This window comes from Podarcis erhardii (assembly GCF_964252035.2).
Source record: "Podarcis erhardii genome assembly, chromosome: 2".
Lineage (NCBI taxonomy): Eukaryota > Metazoa > Chordata > Lepidosauria > Squamata > Lacertidae > Podarcis > Podarcis erhardii.
The window spans coordinates 87,314,974-87,333,169 of record NC_138498.1 but is presented as its reverse complement, the minus strand read 5'-3'; the positions used below and the strand labels follow the sequence as shown (position 1 = coordinate 87,333,169).

The following is an 18,196-nucleotide window of genomic DNA, read 5'->3' as shown; positions in this document are numbered from 1 at the left end:
TGTTACCACCTCCATTTCCTTTCCCAGTGTTTCCTGAGTCTCAGATGGAAGCGAGCATTTAATGTGTGAAGCAGTGTGGAATGTGGATGTGTGATAATATAAGGTAATGCATGTTCTTTGTACTTTTGTCCATTTACTGTATTTATTTTTCCTGATTTGAACTATAAAATGATGGCTTTCTTGAGTCAAAATAAGAGTACCCTTAAACATTTTTTTAGAAAAAAAGGCACTGAACAGGAGTGAGCCTCGCCCATGTTTAGGGCCCTTGAGGTAGAGTGAAGCAGCCGCCCTGAGCAGGAAGAATCTCATAGGGAACTTGTGAGACCTCACAGAGCTCTCACAACATCTGACAAGAGCTCCACAAGACATCATGAGATGTCAGTGGAATCTGCTGCTGTGACACTTTCCCATTTCACCTCAAGCGGTGAAACAGGATGGGCCACCCCTCCCCACATTGGCCTTTAAGGTGGGGGAGCCACTGTCTGTATTAGGGTGATACCTTGGTTAGGCCATCCAAAACGTCACAAAATACTTTGCAAACTCTCAAGTTCTCTCTACTTGGCTGGAACCTCTGCATGCAAAGCACTAAATCCCAAAGGGACCTTCCTTTGAAAAGAGTTAAGCTCACACAGGCCAAGATTTCACTGGAGTCAGAGCATGCTTAACTCTGCTGGATTGTGGCCAATGTCTTTTAACTGTCTAAGTACCAGAAAGAGAGGGAGACACAGCTAAGGGCTTCTCTTGCCCCACTGCTTTCCCCAGGGGGAAAACTGGTCTTTAGCACTCAATCGGAGCAAACAGCAATTTGGGTTTTCTCAGGATTTGGGTTTTGCACTATAAAAGCACATGTCTAGCAAAAAAACCCCTGCTCTGACCCATGCTTTCTAGGGAAAGAGCAAGCAGAAGTGTGGACAAGGCCTTACCCTCTCTTTACTTCACTTAATGGAATGAATGAAGAAAGTTTAAAACCACCTCTTTTGTTCTTTTCTCATTGTCCCATCTTGTTTGTTACACATCCATTTATTAGCCTTTCAAATCCTTCCTTTTGAGCTCCAGTCTGATTCTGCCATATGCCACACAACGAGGCAGTGATCCAAACATGGCAACTTTTAATTGAGCCATATCATCAGCTCCGGATCAAATGTAAAATTAACGATCCTGAATCATAATAATCATAAACTCACACATAACCCCGCGCGCCAGCAAATAACTATTTGCCGTGAGTCTAGAGTGTTAAGCTGATTTGCAAGAAGTGCACACGCTACCCAGGAATTCTAATTAACCAAATTAATACTATCACTTGAAATCATGTCTCGGCGGCAGGACACTTCTGAACGGCCTCGGGCTGGCAGCAAAGAAGCCAGATAAATAACTGGTTCCATCGCCAGGGCTTCAGAGGATTCTGTTTCTCAATGGGAACAAAGATAGCCACACACTGGATATGTTCTATTGAACTGATCCAGCAGGGGAGACTTGTGCATGAAAGTATGTTTACACACTGAGTGCACATCTACATATTTACCGCAGTGTTCACTGGGACTCATTCAACTATTTGAATGCAGGTGATTTCTTTTGAAGAGGATGGGAATGCAGGTGACACGAGCTGGATCGGGGCCTGTGTGTAGACTGGGGCAGAGTGAGTGGGACACATTCCAAGGCAAACCAGTGTTTGCGTGGCGAGTTCCCGCCCCCCACAAGGATAAATAAAGACACAAGACACCATAATTAAGGTTAATTGGGCGAATTAGGCCACAACTTTATTGAATTCAGGAATGAGAGGCATTGGCTTAGGCATTGGTCCTATCGACTATCCGGCTCCAGCCCATTTGCTGGAGACACGGGGAAGGGTTAACACTTTATCGGGGGAGTCTCCTGCCAAAGCACGTCGACTAGGAGCTCCCCCGGGTCACCGCTCGGGGGCGTGCCTTTGGCCCACACCTCCATAGGCTTCGGACAGGGCCACGCCCCCCGGAGTCCTTTAACGGACCACCTTTCGCTCACTGGGGGGAGGTGATGGCATTCCTCCCCCACACACACATCCTCTTAACCCCTTCTTACCAATGCCTACCGCCAATGCCGAAAAGTTGTGACGAGTTGCTACGAGGTAGGCGAAAAACCAAAAGGCTACAAATTGCCAATTGTGAAAAATTCCTACCATGCCCCTTGCGGCGACAGACCGAAGTCCATAGCAAAGTCAAAGACCTACCTAAAGCATACCTAAAGGGAGGGAGGGTGGGAAAACTTGAGGGCTAGCTGGCGAAAAGAGGGCGAGCCCCCTCTGCGCCGGCCCTAAATAGGGCAGACCCGGCCGAAATTCCCCTGTTCTCGCGGGGGCTGAAACCAGCCCCCGCTCACGTGGGGGTGGGCGTGAAGCCCGCAACCCCACCTCCTGGGCAGGCCGGAAGTGGCTTTGTGAGAATGTGGCAAAAACTTGCCGTGACAAGACAAAACACAAAGAGCAGGAAAAGACCACTGATCCATGGCTTTTGCCCGTAACTAGTTTCCACTATAACCAGCTGGTTCTCAGAAGCAATGACCAGTGCCAACAATCCACTGAAATGGAGTAACCAGCACCAAACTCCCACCACTCCCTTAAAGTCAGTACAGTGGTAGCTCGGGTTAAGTACTTAATTCATCCCGGAGGTCCGTTCTTAACCTGAAACTGTTCTTAACCTGAAGCACCACTTTAGCTAATGGGGCCTCCCACTGCCACCGCACCGCCGGAGCACGATTTCTGTTCTCATCCTGATGCAAAGTTCTTAACCCAAGGTACTATTTCTGAGTTAGTGGAGTCTGTAACCTGAAGCGTCTGTAACTCAAGGTACCACTGTAGTAAAAAAAGGGAAGAATCAGGAGAGAGTCAGCCTTTCTCTCCCCACATACTGTCAATCAGTCCCAAATGACCAAAGGAGGACTATCAAAAACACTGTGGAAACTTTTGTTCTGACCCAAGTGCTTCACTTTGTATTTCTCTCAGCTTCATCCTCCTTTCTCATGCCCAGTCAGTTTGTTGCCAAATATCCTTTTGTGACTCTTTCACCATCTTGTTCTGAATAATTTCATGCCATCAGCAAACCTTGCAATTCAACCCTGACCCAGACAGTTTTGGATAAATTAAAACCACTGGTCTAAATGCAAATCCTTGGAGGACCCCACTGTTTACTTCGCTCCACTGTGAAACAGTTGATTTATTTCACTTTATGCTTCCCTGATAAGATCATGCTTTGTTCTTGTAACCTCCCATCGTCTCTTATCTCCCCCCTCCAAAACCACCCTCATGTATAGGAATAGTCTTGTTTATATTCTGCCATCTTCTCAGATTCACCGTATCTGAGCATGAAGGAAACTGACATTTTTTAAAAAAATAATCCAGTTCTCCAACTATTATGAAATTATCACATTTTTTTTTTTACAATTGAAAAAATGTTTTCATACTTGTGCATCCATGTGGAAGTCCCCCCTCCCCAATCTAGTCTAACTGTGCACTTGCAAATGAAGGATGCACTTCTAAGATGGTATCACTGGAAAGAGTAACGATAAGCATGTTCAGGTGTTCTAGAGGGTACAGAAATCCGAATGCCAAGATGCAGTATGAAATACAACCAATATCAGACCGCATGAAAGATGCATTAATACATTCACTGCAAATTTGGTCAAGCCTTGTTAGCAAAGCAGTAGAGATTGTGGTGAAATGACATCCTATTTATGTAAGGATTGTTGTCGGAAGAAACAGCAAAAAATATCTCAGCAGGAACTAGCAAATAGTTGATTGTGTTGAAATGCTCTAGACCAGCCTTCCCCAATTTGGTGATGTTCTAGACTTTAACTCCCAGCAGCCCCATCCAGCATGACCAAAGGCCATGGAGCTTAAGGTGAACCTTTCTGGAGGGCATCAGGTTGGGAAAAGCTGCTCTAGGCCAATGCATGTCAGGTAGAAACTGTAATCTGTGTGTCTAGGAGATGCACAAATGGACAGATCTGGGCGAAAAATGAGTTGCTTCTGAAGACTTTCTGTCCAAAATACACTGGGCTACAGCATTCATCATAACTTCCTAGCACCTGTAGAGATCCTCGCCCTTTCTGTTTGTTGTAATCATTGCTATTGCCTTCCATTTTTATTTATTTTTTACTTCCCACGGTGATTGCCACCATGAGGAAAGGCCCATTAAATTCAGCATCCTTTCAACGGCACCCCAGAGGAAGCTTCCTTTCTTCACCCAGAAAGAAGGACCATTTCCCCCCAATCTTCTCTCTTTCCCACCGTTGCTCCCAGATTAATTGCAATCAGCTTTCTGAATTGTGCATTTACAAAGGCAGCCTAATAGCGAGCACCTGCGGGAGCCCCTAGTTAATGCCCAGTGGGGGAGCTGCTCGCTGCAGAACCCGTGTTAATGCCCGGCAGAGTCATTATAATGAAGGGTGTTGTGGCAAGATAGCACCAGCGGAATCCGTTCCTAATGAGAGACTTCAAAGCAGTAATGAGCTTGCAAAGCAATCCTTTTCATTTACTGAACTGGCCCCATATGCTCAGCGTTTAGACAGGGGTCACACATCAGGCAGAGAGAATGTGTGTGCATGTGGGCGGATATAATATATTTGTCATTCTCTAAAAAGCACAGATTAATAATTGCCCTCACTGAAACGAGACCTTTTACCATGAAGTGAGCCGGGAAGAAGGGAAACATGCCAGCCAGGGTGCCGGTGGCTCCCACAGGTCAGATCCTGGACGCACTAAGAGCTGAAGTAAATGTTTCTAATTAACTCTTTTGATTCGCTAAAAAGCAACTTGGTGGTAACCAACTCTCTGGTCAGCAAATTCTAGGTGCGATTAGACTATGGCTGGCCAAATTGCTCCACCCTGAGAGCAAACATTTTGTGGCTGTCAGTTGCAGGGAGAATTCACACACATATGTGATTTCTAGCACCATCTTACCTGTCTGCATTCAGACAGGCCAACTCTCCAGCATCTGCCCTATGCCAGAAGCTAAATTTACCTCCCCTCTGGCTCCAATGGGAGAGGAGGTGTGTGTGTTTGGAAAGAGATGCAGTGAATCACAGGGACTTGGAAACAGGTCATCTGATTTGCACAATTCACCCCTGCCTCAAACACCCTGTGGTGAGGAATGCTGACTTGTCAAAAAGAGAGGTGGGAAGCTGCAGATATCCTATTAATAATTTGCTTGCTAAGTTGGGTCACTATTGGCAAAACATTTTGCAAGCCTCGGTGTTAGTCAATCAATGCATTTTTTAAAAGCGTCCCATAGTTGCGGAATAAAAAATATTTGCATTAGTATCCAAACAGCTTCATTGCTCTTTATGGCTGAGATCCAAAGGCCACCTTTCAAGACATCCACACCCCTTGGTGGCCATACCAGAATATTTCTCTTCTTTCTAGCTTTCTAGTCGTAGCTTGCCATACCACATCCAATGCTTCTTCTGACATTCTCATAGATTTTGGTGGTGGCCTGTCTGTCAGCACCCCAGAAGTCTGCAAAGTCTCGTGCTGTTTTGCTTTTCTGTCCCTTTTGTTCTCCTTTATCTCTATATTTTTCAGGGTCCACTGACTTTTCTAGATGTTGCCTATGGATCACTGAATAGCTCTGGATTTTCAAAATTATTATCTTGTTAAAGCACAACAACAGAGGATTTTTTTTAAAGTGAAAAGGTTTTTTTATTATTATTTTAAAAAAACACACAATAACAACGACCCAAAGCTCTTCAGAACTCCAAAGGCAGCATTCTAGACACCCTCACATTATAAGGCCTATCAGAGAACACAAACAAGTCCCACAAAAGCTCTGAAGGTGTGTTTTGTTTTTTTATGCAGTGCAAAAGAATCCACCCTACTAAAAACGTTTAATTTAATTTATTGTTTTCTTTTAAGATATGGAAAAGCAAGGTACTCTTGCTTCTGCTCCTCTCTCCCCGTGGTGTGTGTTTTTAAAACTTGCATATTTTGTATTGGGGTGGTCTATAAATATTTTTAAAATAAAGAATGGATTTTGGAGGAAACTGAATTCTTTTTACTTCATGCACATAAAGTTCCCGGGCCTATTGGTTTGCAATTAGGCAAGCTTAATCCACTTGGGAGGTGGCGCTCCTGTGCCTGTAAATTTAATCCACTTCAACCAAAAGGGGAGAAATGTTAGAGCCATTGTTAGATTCCATTACTGTGCATGGGGAACACACATATTATGTGTACAGAGCAGGTCAGATCCTGAATTGCAGATCAAAGCACAAAGTGACTCAGAAACAGAATGGAATTTTTAAAAGCACCTAGATGCAAGATGAGACTTGGGGCACGGGCTCCATGTACCTATTAAACAGTCCTGTCCTGGCTCCCACCCTCAAACACAGCACTCAGCTTAGATATCCCTAAAGGCTTGATTCCACAAGTCAGTACACGGCTTAAACACAGATCAGGTCTACACAGTTTGTAAGTTCAAAAGCTCTGAGATGTATGCCTGGGCCCAAGCTACAGTGTTGTCTCGACACTTGAGAGACGCCTCGGGCTCGTCTTCTGAAGAGCAGGCCAGGCACAGTCATTCACATGGTTCTCGCCACAAGCAATGGGACTGGCCAAGCAAGCAGAGACCCCTGTGAGTCGGCCACATCTGCTCATGCTGGTGCCAGGGGCTGGGTTGACTCAGCCAGCTCACTCAGGCAATCAGGCTCAGGCTCAGGCAATCTCCTCAGTCACCTGAGAAACCTTGTTGACAAGAGGGAGGGTGGGGGCTGGAAATGGTGGCGCTGCCTCCTCCTCTGGGACATCCTCACTAATAGGCAGAGCTAGGCTGTCTCCCAATGCAGTACTTGGCCCCTCAGTGATCTCATCCCAATCCTCCTCCCCCTCTGGCCAATTATGTGCCCACGAGACTTAATGCATGCTCAGAAGCAGAGAAGAGGCGAGCAAGGGAGCTTCATACATCTACCTGGCAAAGTTCCCTGTGGCCTGACCATAGCTGTCAACGTTTCCCTTTTTTTTTTAAAGGGAAATTTCCTTATTCCGAATAGGATTCCTCGCAAGAAAAGGGAAAAGTTGACAGCTATGGGCTTGATAGCCAGTCCCCAGTAGGCACTAAACTCAAATACCAGCCTTTTCCACCACCACGGGCCTTTGGGTCAGGATTACCCCATCCTCACAAAGCACCATAGAGAGGGGCTTTAGGGGAGCCCAGAGAGGGCATTTAAGGCAACACTGACCTCTTCCTCTTCCTTTAAGGAATGGAATGTGCCATTAGCCACAGAGAGGAGAGCAAATCCACTACTATGCACATGTCCTTCACAGCCACTAAGGGGAGCCAGACTATATTGGCAACATAGGAAGCTGCCATATACCAATTCAAACCATCTAGCTCAGTATTCTCAACACTTAAAGGCAGCAGCTCTTGAGGTTTTCAGGCAGGCAGTATTCTCATTCCTACCTGGAGATGCTGAGGATTGAACCTGGGACCTTATGCGTTCAAAACAGATGCTCTCCCGCTCCTCAGATATTTACCTTACTCTCTCTGGATGATATCCAGACTCCTGTGTAAGGGCTGGTCTTGACCCTGAAAGGGAAGGGGAAGATTCTTCTGCAGAAAAAGGAGAGTTAAAAATCAAGGATGTTTGGTTTCCTGCTAAATGTTTTGCTGGACAGAGACCCTTGACTGACTAGCAGTCATCGTCTTCTTCCATTTGAGATCGAAGCCTCTCCCCCACCCCCACCCAAAAGACTCTGTAACATGCTGTAACATACTACCAGTAAAGAGTATTTGTACCCAGCTCTTCTCTTGAGCTGCAGCCTGAGTCAGCCAAAGGAACCCTCTCCAGGTAGTCCTTCCCCTCCTCATACCCACATGGCTCAGTTAATGATTCCAAAGACGTTTGCATGCCATTAATAGAAAAGAGTCCAATCAAAGTTACCAGGATATCTGTGTGGGATGCCGTCAACAAAATGCAGTATCTGTCATAGGATCACAAATCATCAGCGACTGTAGCTGTACAGCCCTCCTAAAAAATTACTCTCACAAAATGAAGCAACTGAGCATGAAGTGAGCATAAAGGCTTCCCTTTTTTCCCCCTTTATACTTTTCCGAGCTTTCCTTAAATTCTTGTGTTGCAGTTTCAGAAGGGCTACACAAAGAGCAGTCAATTTAAATAGCACAAGCAGAGCAGGGGGGCAATTTTCTTCCTGTTTTCTCTCGTACACGTACAGTCTTTTTTCAGCAACATCAGTAACAGATCACAGCGGGGCGTTGCACATAATCTGCATCCGTCTTAGGCAACGCATGGCACTAGGAAGATGTGTCAGTTTTAATGGTATGCAGCACGCAAGGATTTGATGAGGCCAGCCTCCTGTCCAACAATGCTGATTGCGCCTGCCGTTTGTTGCCACCAGCAGCGCAGCCTAGCTGCCCTCTGCACCACAGCCCCTGTGTCAAGATCACAGCCACGCTGCTGCCAGGTTGCATCATCGCATGCACATCTAGGTCTTTGGCATATACACTAGTCATACATGTTGTTCCTATACTTATTCTGGGAGGTACATGAAATCCTAGGCGGTGGTGGCTTGTGAGGGGGGAGAGAGGCAGCAACGTTCTCCCAGCCGCAGTGCTGTGCTCATTGCGATGGGGCAACGGAACAGCAAGCTCAAAGTAACTCTGGGGCAGTGTTACTGCCGTCAGAAATACCACACTGCCTCTCTGCCCCTCCCCAACACACCACACAAATCAAAGGGTTAGGGTTACATTTCTTCCAAAAGTATAGAATATTCCAGCCTTCTGTCTATATTCAGGGATGGCAGCCACAGCACTGAATGCATATGTGAACAGAGGCAACCTGGAAAGCAAACCATTAGCTTGGGTTTGGGGTGGGTTTTTGGAAGACACCTGTGCGTGAATTTGTTTCATGTGTGTAGATCAGTGCATGCTGACCAACGCAAAGTCTTCGCAGTAAGGCTCTATTCCGATGGCATGAGCGTCACAACGATCGGTAGATTCTTATCTGTTGCAGCCTTCATCCGCCTTCACAGCCATTGTAACATACCGCTTGTTATCTTCCGCCTGTTCTGCTGTTGAGGACATTTTTTATCATTCTTTGTCTAGCTCCTCCCCTTTGACCTTACTGCCTTGGGTGACCCTGCTGGGAGTACGAGACTCCCGACAGCTTCACTCACAAGGGTCATAGGAACGTGCAAGCTCACTCAAGACGACAAGGTGGTGATCCAGCGAGTGAGATCATCTACTCTATTCCAAACCTAAAAATGGAAAGTGGTGGTCAACAGAAGAGGTTTAAAGACTCTCTCAAGGCAAATCTTTAAAAATGTAGTATAAACACCGACAAGTGAGGAACACTGGCCTGAGAGCGCTCCAATTGGAGAACAGCATTTACCAAAGGTGTCATGGACTTTGAAGATGCTTGAACTCAGGACGCAAGGGAGAAACATACTAAGAGGAAGGCACATTTGGCAAACCCTCATCATGATCAACTCCCGTCTGGAAACCTATGAGCCCATTCCGGAAGGACATGTGTATCCAGAATTGGCCTCCACAGTCACTTACGGACACACAGTTAAGACCATGTTCATGGAAGACAATCTTACTCAGCTACTAGTGATCACCAAAGAAGAAGAAGAGCAACATTAGCACCAGAAACAAATGTTTCCATTTGGGGGAGGGAGTTAAAGAGCAGGCTCCTCTCTTTGCCAGTATTGCCCACCCTAGCTGCAAGGGCAAACATAAACCAGCACACACACACCATTCCCAACATCAAAACTTTGCACAAACCTATCAACCCAACACTCACTAGTCTCCTTTATCTCTGTGTGTCACTTCCCAGTTTTCTCTCTCCTAAATACGAAACCACAGCACGCACGTTCATGGAGCCAGTTGCCAGCAGGGTGCAATCCTCTCAGGCCAATGAGCAAAGCAGCAGCTGCTTCTCAGTGACACCAACCCACTATGCACCACCAGCTTCTTCTGCCTGAGTGGACGTCCAAAACAGTGACAGCCTCAGCATGGATTTTCAGCCCAGCTCAGCATACCTTGGCCCAGTGCTCCAAGACCAGAGGACAACAAGAATATACAGCGGCCATCCTGCAGAGAACCTAAGAACCTTAAAAAGAAAAGGAAAAGATGCTACTTGAAATATACTCAGAGTCGCAAAGTGATTTCATGCTCTTTATTCAGCTCATAGTGGTGAGGAGGAATGAATGAATGTCCCCTCAAAGTATCTGCTTTATATACATTATTTACACAATGGGCTGCACATGATTGGCTAATTCCAGGATTCTACTGTAGGCCAATCAGGTTGTGGATTCACTTCTATCTGGAGCATGATTGGGTGGTTCCTGCTAACCAATCATACTGCTGCATTGTTCTAGGACCAATCAGACTGCTGCATTCTGAATCCTATTGTTCTAGGACCAATCAGACTGCTGCCTTTTGGAGCCTATTGTTCTAGGACCAATCAGACTGCTGCAGTTTGGATCCTATTCAACTCAGTACATAACACCCCTCCCCTCTAAGTTCCAGTCCTGCCCGGAAGGTCGCATTCATAGTCCTCAAGGTACGCCGGTGGCCTACGTGTGCGTTGCGGCCTGGGGTGTTCCCTGGTCCGGGGTTCAGGTTCTGGCTCGTGTTCCAAGGATGGGGCTGTTTGGTCTGGCGCAACCAGCTCGCTCAGTCGTGGTTCTGGTTCCGGTGTCCTTTCGGCCTCGCGGGTCCTCTCTGTATTTACTGATTCTGCCTCTCCTGCTTGCCCCTGCTGCTCTATGGGCCTCACTGCCCCACTGTTCCCTTGGGACTCCTCTGACCTGTCCTCCTCCTCCTGGTTTTCTCCCGGGAATCGTCGCCGTATCTGGTCGCAGTGGCGGCGCCAGCATTGCCCCCCATCTGTTAGCACCTCGTACGACACGGGGCCCGTGACCCTGGTGACTGTGGCAGGTACCCATGCAGGGCCTGCCCCAAAATTCTTTGCGTACACTGGGTCCTGGGCCTCGAAGGTCCGGGGGTTCCTGCCTTCCCCCACCACTACCTCATCCTGAGCTCTATCGGGGTGAAGGCGGTCCAATCTGATTGCAAGGCGCCGACCCATTAGTAGTTCAGCGGGGCTCCGGCCAGTCGTTGAGCTGGGGGTGCTGTGCTGTGCTAGAAGGAATGTGGCAAGGCGGTACTCCCAATCCCCTTGCGTCATGCGGCGAAGGGTGTCCTTGGTGGTCCGCACCATGCGTTCTGCTTGGCCATTGGTGGCAGGGTGGAATGGCGCCGAACGGATGTGGCGGATGGCGTTCTGCACTGTGAAGGTTTGAAATTCTCCTGATGTAAATGCAGTCCCGTTGTCTGAGACGAGAGTGTCAGGGAGCCCGTGGGTTGCAAACAGCCTGCGTAGTACCCGGATGGCTGCGGACGTAGAAGTGGACGGTACCAGTGCGACTTCCAGCCATTTGGTGTAGGAGTCCACCACTATGAAGAATGTTTTCCCCTGAAAGGGGCCAGCGAAGTCCACATGCAGGCGTGACCATGGTGCTCGGGCGGACTCCCAGGACTGGACTGGGGCCCTTGGGGGATCTGGGCAGGATTCCTGGCAGGCCTGGCAGTGTTTGACCCAGGCCTCTATCTCTCCGTCGATCCCCGGCCACCACACATAACTCCTGGCAAGGGCCTTCATTCTTACTACCCCTGGGTGTGTCTCGTGTAGGGCTGTGAGGACCCTTTTGCGGAGGGGCTGGGGAACAACGACCCTGCTTCCCCACAACAGGCACCCCTTGTGGGCTGACAGTTCATGTTTGCGGGTTGTGTAGCCGGCGAATTCTGGCCCGGGGCTGCAGCTGGGCCATCCCCTCCACACCCAGTCCAGGACCCGGGAGATGACCCTATCTTTCTTGGAATGGTGTGCAACTTCTTGTGCCTGAATGGGGCGGTCAGGAAGCAGCTCCAGGCTCATAACCTCTTGTGCAGGTGCTGGGTCGGGGCCTGTTTCCGGTAGTGGTAGCCTGCTGAGGGCGTCTGCATGGCCCATCGCCTTTCCAGGGCGGTGAATCAGTGCATACTGGTAGCTGGCAAGGAAAATTGACCACCTGAGGACGCGAGGAGACAGCACTTGGGGGGTCTGCTTTTCGGGGGCAAACAAGCCAAGCAACGGCTTGTGGTCAGTCACCACGGTGAAGGGCCGCCCGTACAAGAAATCATGGAATTTTTTTACTCCCTTCTTCTCGTCGAGGCAGCTGTGGTATGTGGGCTGCTTGAGTGCGCTGCTGTACTCGGTGCACCTCCTCCCTGTCGGATCCCGAGTCGTTGGTGAGGTCTTCGTGGTGGACCCTCGGTTGGGACGGCTGGCTCAGCCGTGCCTCTTGCGTCGACCTCTCAGCAGCTTCCGTTGCCAGGGCCTCCTCCAGAGCGACCTGGAACGTTAGGTTCTTCTTAGCGTAGAGGCGTCGTTGCAGCTTCTCATCCTTCAGGCCACCGACGAGGCGGTCACGAAGCATGTTCTCCAGCTCTGAGAAGTTGCAGAACCGGGCAGCTTGGCGGAGAGAGGTCACAAACCCAGTTATGGTTTCCCCAGGGGCTTGCCGCTTTGCGTAGAAGGCATTTCGACAAGCCACCACTGAGGGCTGTGGCGAAAAGTGCCCCTTCAGCTGTTCCATTATTGTTTTGTATGGAACAGTAGCGACGTCTTCAGGCGCAAGGAGAGCCCGGGCGATTTCAAATGTCTCCTCTCCGCAGACGCTGAAGAATATTGCCCTCTTCTTGGCGTCTTCTTCATCGGTGACCCCTTTGGCTTCTAGGAGGAAGGTGAAACGGGAGGCGTACGCTTCCCAGTCTCCAGATGCTGGGTTGAATGGCGAGAAGCTGCTGTCAGTTGCCATTCTGAGTTCCTTGTGTCCCGGAGCTGAAGCCTGGATACACGGTGCGAGGCAGCGGTGCGGCAGGTGGCGGTGCTGCGGTGCTGTGTGTGGCAGTCAGCTCAGCGGGATCCCATCCTCGTCACCAGTGAAATATACTCAGAGTCGCAAAGTGATTTCATGCTCTTTATTCAGCTCATAGTGGTGAGGAGGAATGAATGAATGTCCCCTCAAAGTATCTGCTTTATATACATTATTTACACAATGGGCTGCACATGATTGGCTAATTCCAGGATTCTACTGTAGGCCAATCAGGTTGTGGATTCACTTCTATCTGGAGCATGATTGGGTGGTTCCTGCTAACCAATCATACTGCTGCATTGTTCTAGGACCAATCAGACTGCTGCATTCTGAATCCTATTGTTCTAGGACCAATCAGACTGCTGCCTTTTGGAGCCTATTGTTCTAGGACCAATCAGACTGCTGCAGTTTGGATCCTATTCAACTCAGTACATAACACTACTCCTACTTTGTTTGGTGATTTAGACCCTCCTCTAATTCATACATCAAATACACAAAATAAAGTGGTTACAGAGCACCCCATATTAAATTTTGGGAAATGCTCAGGAACAAAAGACATGTTTGAACAAAAAAATGCATGATGTCACAGAAACAAGGTGAAAAGAAATCCCAGAAAATTACAGGCTTGGAAAGTTAGCGCTCATGTAAAGTGGTTTTGAGAGTTTTTCCTCTTTAATGTCTAGAAACTTTTCATTTCCATACATCATATTGAAAAACAAAACCTCCCTAGATTTTGATGTGGCGGTCCATTGTTTTTTCACAAAGCCTTCATAGAACTGTAAAGCTGGAAGTGACCACAAGGGGCATCTAGTCCAACTCCTTGAAATGCAGGAATCCTTTGCCCAACATGGGAACTAAATACCTAAGGGATTGGAAAAGCAGTTTGTGGTTAAAATTTCCCAAGGAAAGACTTCCTGAAAAGATGAGGGTGCTGATCTTTTGCTAAGGCATCAGAGTTCTCACTTTTATTCTTGCTATAGCTTTTGGATTAATAATAGTAGTTTTAAAAAGGTGAAACCTTGAAATGGGGAAAGAAGCTGTTTGCACCAAAGGGAAACAACGTATTCTTTGCATGTTGATTTCCTCCAAAAAAAGACAAAGCAGCGCAGTTATTAGAGCCGAGCAAATTATTTTGAACAAATTATTTAGTTGTCCATATTTTTCTGTTCATAAGTTATCTGCCACCTGTTTGCAATTTTCTCAAAGCTGTTGGGATCCTCTGTAATCCGCCAAAAAATGTCTGCAAAAAGAAAGGCTTTGATCTGTAGATTGTTATTCACATAGTTCCTTGTAAGTGTTTGAAATAGAATCACAAAGTAGGAAAGGGGCCCAGGGGTTGACTAATCCAATATTCTGCTTTCAGGCAAGAAATTTTTAAGAGCACTCCTGGCAGACATGCAAGAGACAACCAGCTTTTCCTTAAGGCCAGTTCTCATAAACCCTGCCTAGTAGCAACCTGCCGGTCAGAGCGGTCCTTATTAAAGCTAACAGTGCAGCAACACAATTGCTTGGAACCTTCAGCACTCAGGGTCTCTACTTCACACCTATTTCAGACACAGAGCGTCATGTGTGAATTGGCCACCTTTCTGCTTGCAATGCCATTGAGCTGAGCAAGTCAACACACTTCCAGGTTTACTTGCAAGGGTTGCCCTGTGTTACAAAATACTTACCTGTTTTCTTACAAAGTGATTTATTTTGATGGCAAGCTCAGCTCTTAGCCAATGCATAACATTTGTTGTTTAACATTGTTTAAGAAACCTCAGCAAAGCCCTTACAAAATTGCTGAACAGAAGGGGTGGGGAATCTACAGTCACAATCAGTTGTTTGGACTTCACTCCCAATTGTTTGGAGTAGGCTGCATGTTACACTCCATTGAATGTCCATTGGGGTCTCTTCAGACCTGCTGCTGAATACACAAGGCTTGGGGCATGGACATCCCTCACACCTTCTAATACACAGGCATCTAGCCTAGACAATTCTGTGGGTCTAAACAGAGTTTTAATGGTGTCTTCTTCCACCCTCACAGCATCGTTCAGCCTGGACACTGAGGTCCAGCGCCGAGGGCCTTCTGGCGATTCCCTCACTGAGAGAAATGAGGTTACAGAGAACCAGGCAGAGAGCCTTCTCGGTAGTGGCGCCCGCCCTGTGGAACGCCCTCCCATCAGATGTCAAGGAAACAAACAGCTATCTGACTTTTAGAAGACATATGAAGGCAGCCCTGTTTAGGGAAGTTTTTAATGTTTGATGTTTTATCGTGTTTTTAATATTCTGTTGGGAGCCGTCCAGAGTGGCTGGGAAAACCCAGCCAGATGGGCGGGGTATAAATAATAAATGATTATGATTATTACAGTGGTACCTCGGTTCTTGAACGTAATCCATTCTGTTTGACTTCCAAAATGTTCAGAAACTGAAGCGCAAAGGGCTAGCCACAAGTTCAATTGGAAAAACTGGAAAACACGCAGCGGAAGCCGTTTGACTTCTGAGGCGCATTTGAAAATGGAAACAATTACTTCCAGGTTTCAGAAAACTGAAACCTCAGCAAACCAAAACCTTGGCTTCCGGGATGCACAAAAACCAAGGTACCACTGTATAAGATAGTCTTTATCTTGCTAGAGAGATTGAAGCCCTTACCAGAAATTTAGGTTTGCAGAATTAATGTCGATTAAAGCGCACATGGAGTCCTCGCCAACCTGCTGCCTCGTGGGTCTGTTAGACTTCAACTTGTATCAGCCCCAAGAGAAAGAGGGAAGAAGAGACAGGAGGGGGTTACATGGAAGGCCTGTAGCCAAGAGTTAGCACATCTGATCTGATGCAGAAGGTCCCATGTTCAATCCCTGGCATCTCCCGGTGGGGCTGGAAAGGACTCTTGCCTGAAACTCTGCAGAGCCACTGCCAGTCAATGTCGACTGCAATGGGCTTGATGGAGCAATGCTCTGACTTGGTACGAGGCAACTTGCTATCTGCCTGAAGCTTGACAATACTGATGATTAAGACGGTGCTACTGGAAAACAGTTCCATGCATTTAGCCACTGCTTTTGCAATTAACCTTCATGCTAGGTTCAAAGGCTGATAAGAAACAGCACAGTGGAAAACCCGCATTTCATCCCAGCTGCTTCCTCCACAGTGCGCACTAGTGTTTGGCAGAAAGAGAGAGACCGAGATAGTGTGAGTTATGCAGGTGTCATAATAAACCCAGGATGTCAAGGTATGTGTTGCATGAGTTCCTAATGTGACATGTGTTCTTTAGCCCAGAGCCTGGCTCCAGGCTAAGAGCTAAAATTTGATATTCTCTGAGGCTAAAACTTCTTCAAACCCCATTCCGGGTTAATTAGGGAAGGGAAATTTTGGATGCATCTCACTGTGAAACAGGAGTAGCTCTGGGAATGCTATGAAAGTCAGGTTTTGAGAGACCAAAACAGATGGGGCTGCTGCGGGTATATTTAAGGAGCTCTTGCGGCTAACTTTAGCAAAGTGGAGAACTTTACGGGGGAAATGAAACGGTGTCTCTCAAAAGCAGAAAGACCCTCGAAGAAGCCGCGTTGACTCAGCCACTCGCAAAACAGCTCCTGTCTCATATCTTCAAATTGTTTTATATTTAGAATTTTCCTACTCATCTTTAATTCTGTCTCTCTCTCTCCCCTTTTGTGCAAGCACGTCGGACGGGCTGTGCTGTCAAATTATAATTACATTAGAGGAAATTTAGAATTCGCTGCGTTAAAAAGGCCTTTGTGCTCGACAAGACAATGGGTATAGGGAATGATGGGATGCCGTCTCGTTTCAAGCGGTGCATATTTGCCACTCTTTCTTAGCACGCACCTGTGGCTGTCATTGCATACACCTGTGCTCAAGTGATTGGGAGCCGGGAGCCTGGATGCAGACGCACCTGCATTAGATCACTTCCCCAGGGTTGCGCAATCACCACAGGCCTGTTTGAATAACTCCACCAGTTTTAGCAGAATGCACACAAAGGGACCATGACTTCATTTATGCAAATGACCTATTAAGAAAAAACACCCTGGCAAAATGCAAGTGCATTCATGGGGTTCTCCTGCCTTGGAGCTGAATGGAAAACACATGGTCGGTTTGGATAAGAGGGACTTTTGAAGAAGACTAGCTCCAATGAGGCATCCACTTCTGTACACATATTGGACTCACAGCCTTGGATTCACATTGAAACACTAGAAGTTGACTTATTCCAGGTCAGACCATCTCACCCACCTGGACCAGAATTCCCTGCATTGACCTGCAGCCCTCCAGGTCTTAGGCATAGAGCATGGTTGGAGAAACTTTCTCTCCAAGTCACACTTTCCCTTGCAGGTGGGGTAACCTGTCAGGTGCTGCAGGTCAGTGGTGGGCAGGGCCAGAGCAAAAGTAGGTGGGGACATCCATCTCTCTTTCTCTTTCTGACACTCCATTCTGTCTCTCCCCCCTTCTCTTCCTAGTGGGCTTTTGGGGAGCAGGGTGGACAGATTGCTCCTGCCAGAGGCCTGAAAGTATTTTTTTTTGTAGGAGGCTTCGAAATCAATCCAAGGGCTACCGGTTACCCACAGATACTTTTAACTGGAGAAACCAAAGATTGTGGTTTTTTGGGGGTGGGTGGTTATCTACTGTGTTGTTCCACTGAGACAAACTACTTTGGTGCAGTGGGAAATGCCGTATTATAATTTAAAAATCGCATTAGCTGCACCATACACTAAAATGTCTTGTGCTGAAATTGTACACTACCACAGAATTCAAAACGTCACCGTGAGGTCATCTGGAACCACTAAAAGAATATGCCTATTGTGCCAAGATGCTTCCTAAATTAACAAGGCACGCCCAGGTGTTTCAGGTGATTTGCATCCTTTTTTGACAATTGCCTTTAATGATAATTGGTTAATAGTTTCCATATTTTGATTAGGAGAATATCAGAAGTAAGCTTTCAATGGACAGATGATGTTGGGTCAGAGGGCACTTCCACCTCTATACGGGAAAGAAATTTGATTCAGTTTGCATTTAAAGGCAAGCCTACCTAATGCCCACTTTCAAAACTACACAGTGGTACCCCTGGTTGTGAACAGGATCCACTCCGGAGGCCCGTTCTCAACATGAAAAGAACGCACCCTGCAGCGGCATGTCTGCGCATGCGTGGGTTGCGATTCGCCGCTTCTGCGCATGTGCGTGACATCGTTTTGCGCTTCTGCGCATGCATGAGCGGCAAAACCCGGAAGTAACCCTTTCCCGGGTCACCACGGGACGTAACCTGAAAGAATGTAACATGAAGCGGACATAACATGACGACGTATGACTGTA

At 47.3% G+C, this 18,196-nt stretch overlaps 1 long non-coding RNA gene across 1 annotated transcript in view; it reads right to left on the bottom strand.

Annotated features, from left to right (window-relative positions):
* Nucleotides 1–15,613, bottom strand: part of LOC309337459 — a 37,393-nt gene extending 21,780 nt beyond the window's left edge. The window contains exon 1 of the long non-coding RNA XR_014154322.1: nt 15,536–15,613. This is a non-coding gene — a long non-coding RNA (uncharacterized lncRNA). The remainder of the gene's footprint in view (nt 1–15,535) is intronic.
* Between the last annotated feature and the right edge of the window lie 2,583 nt (nt 15,614–18,196).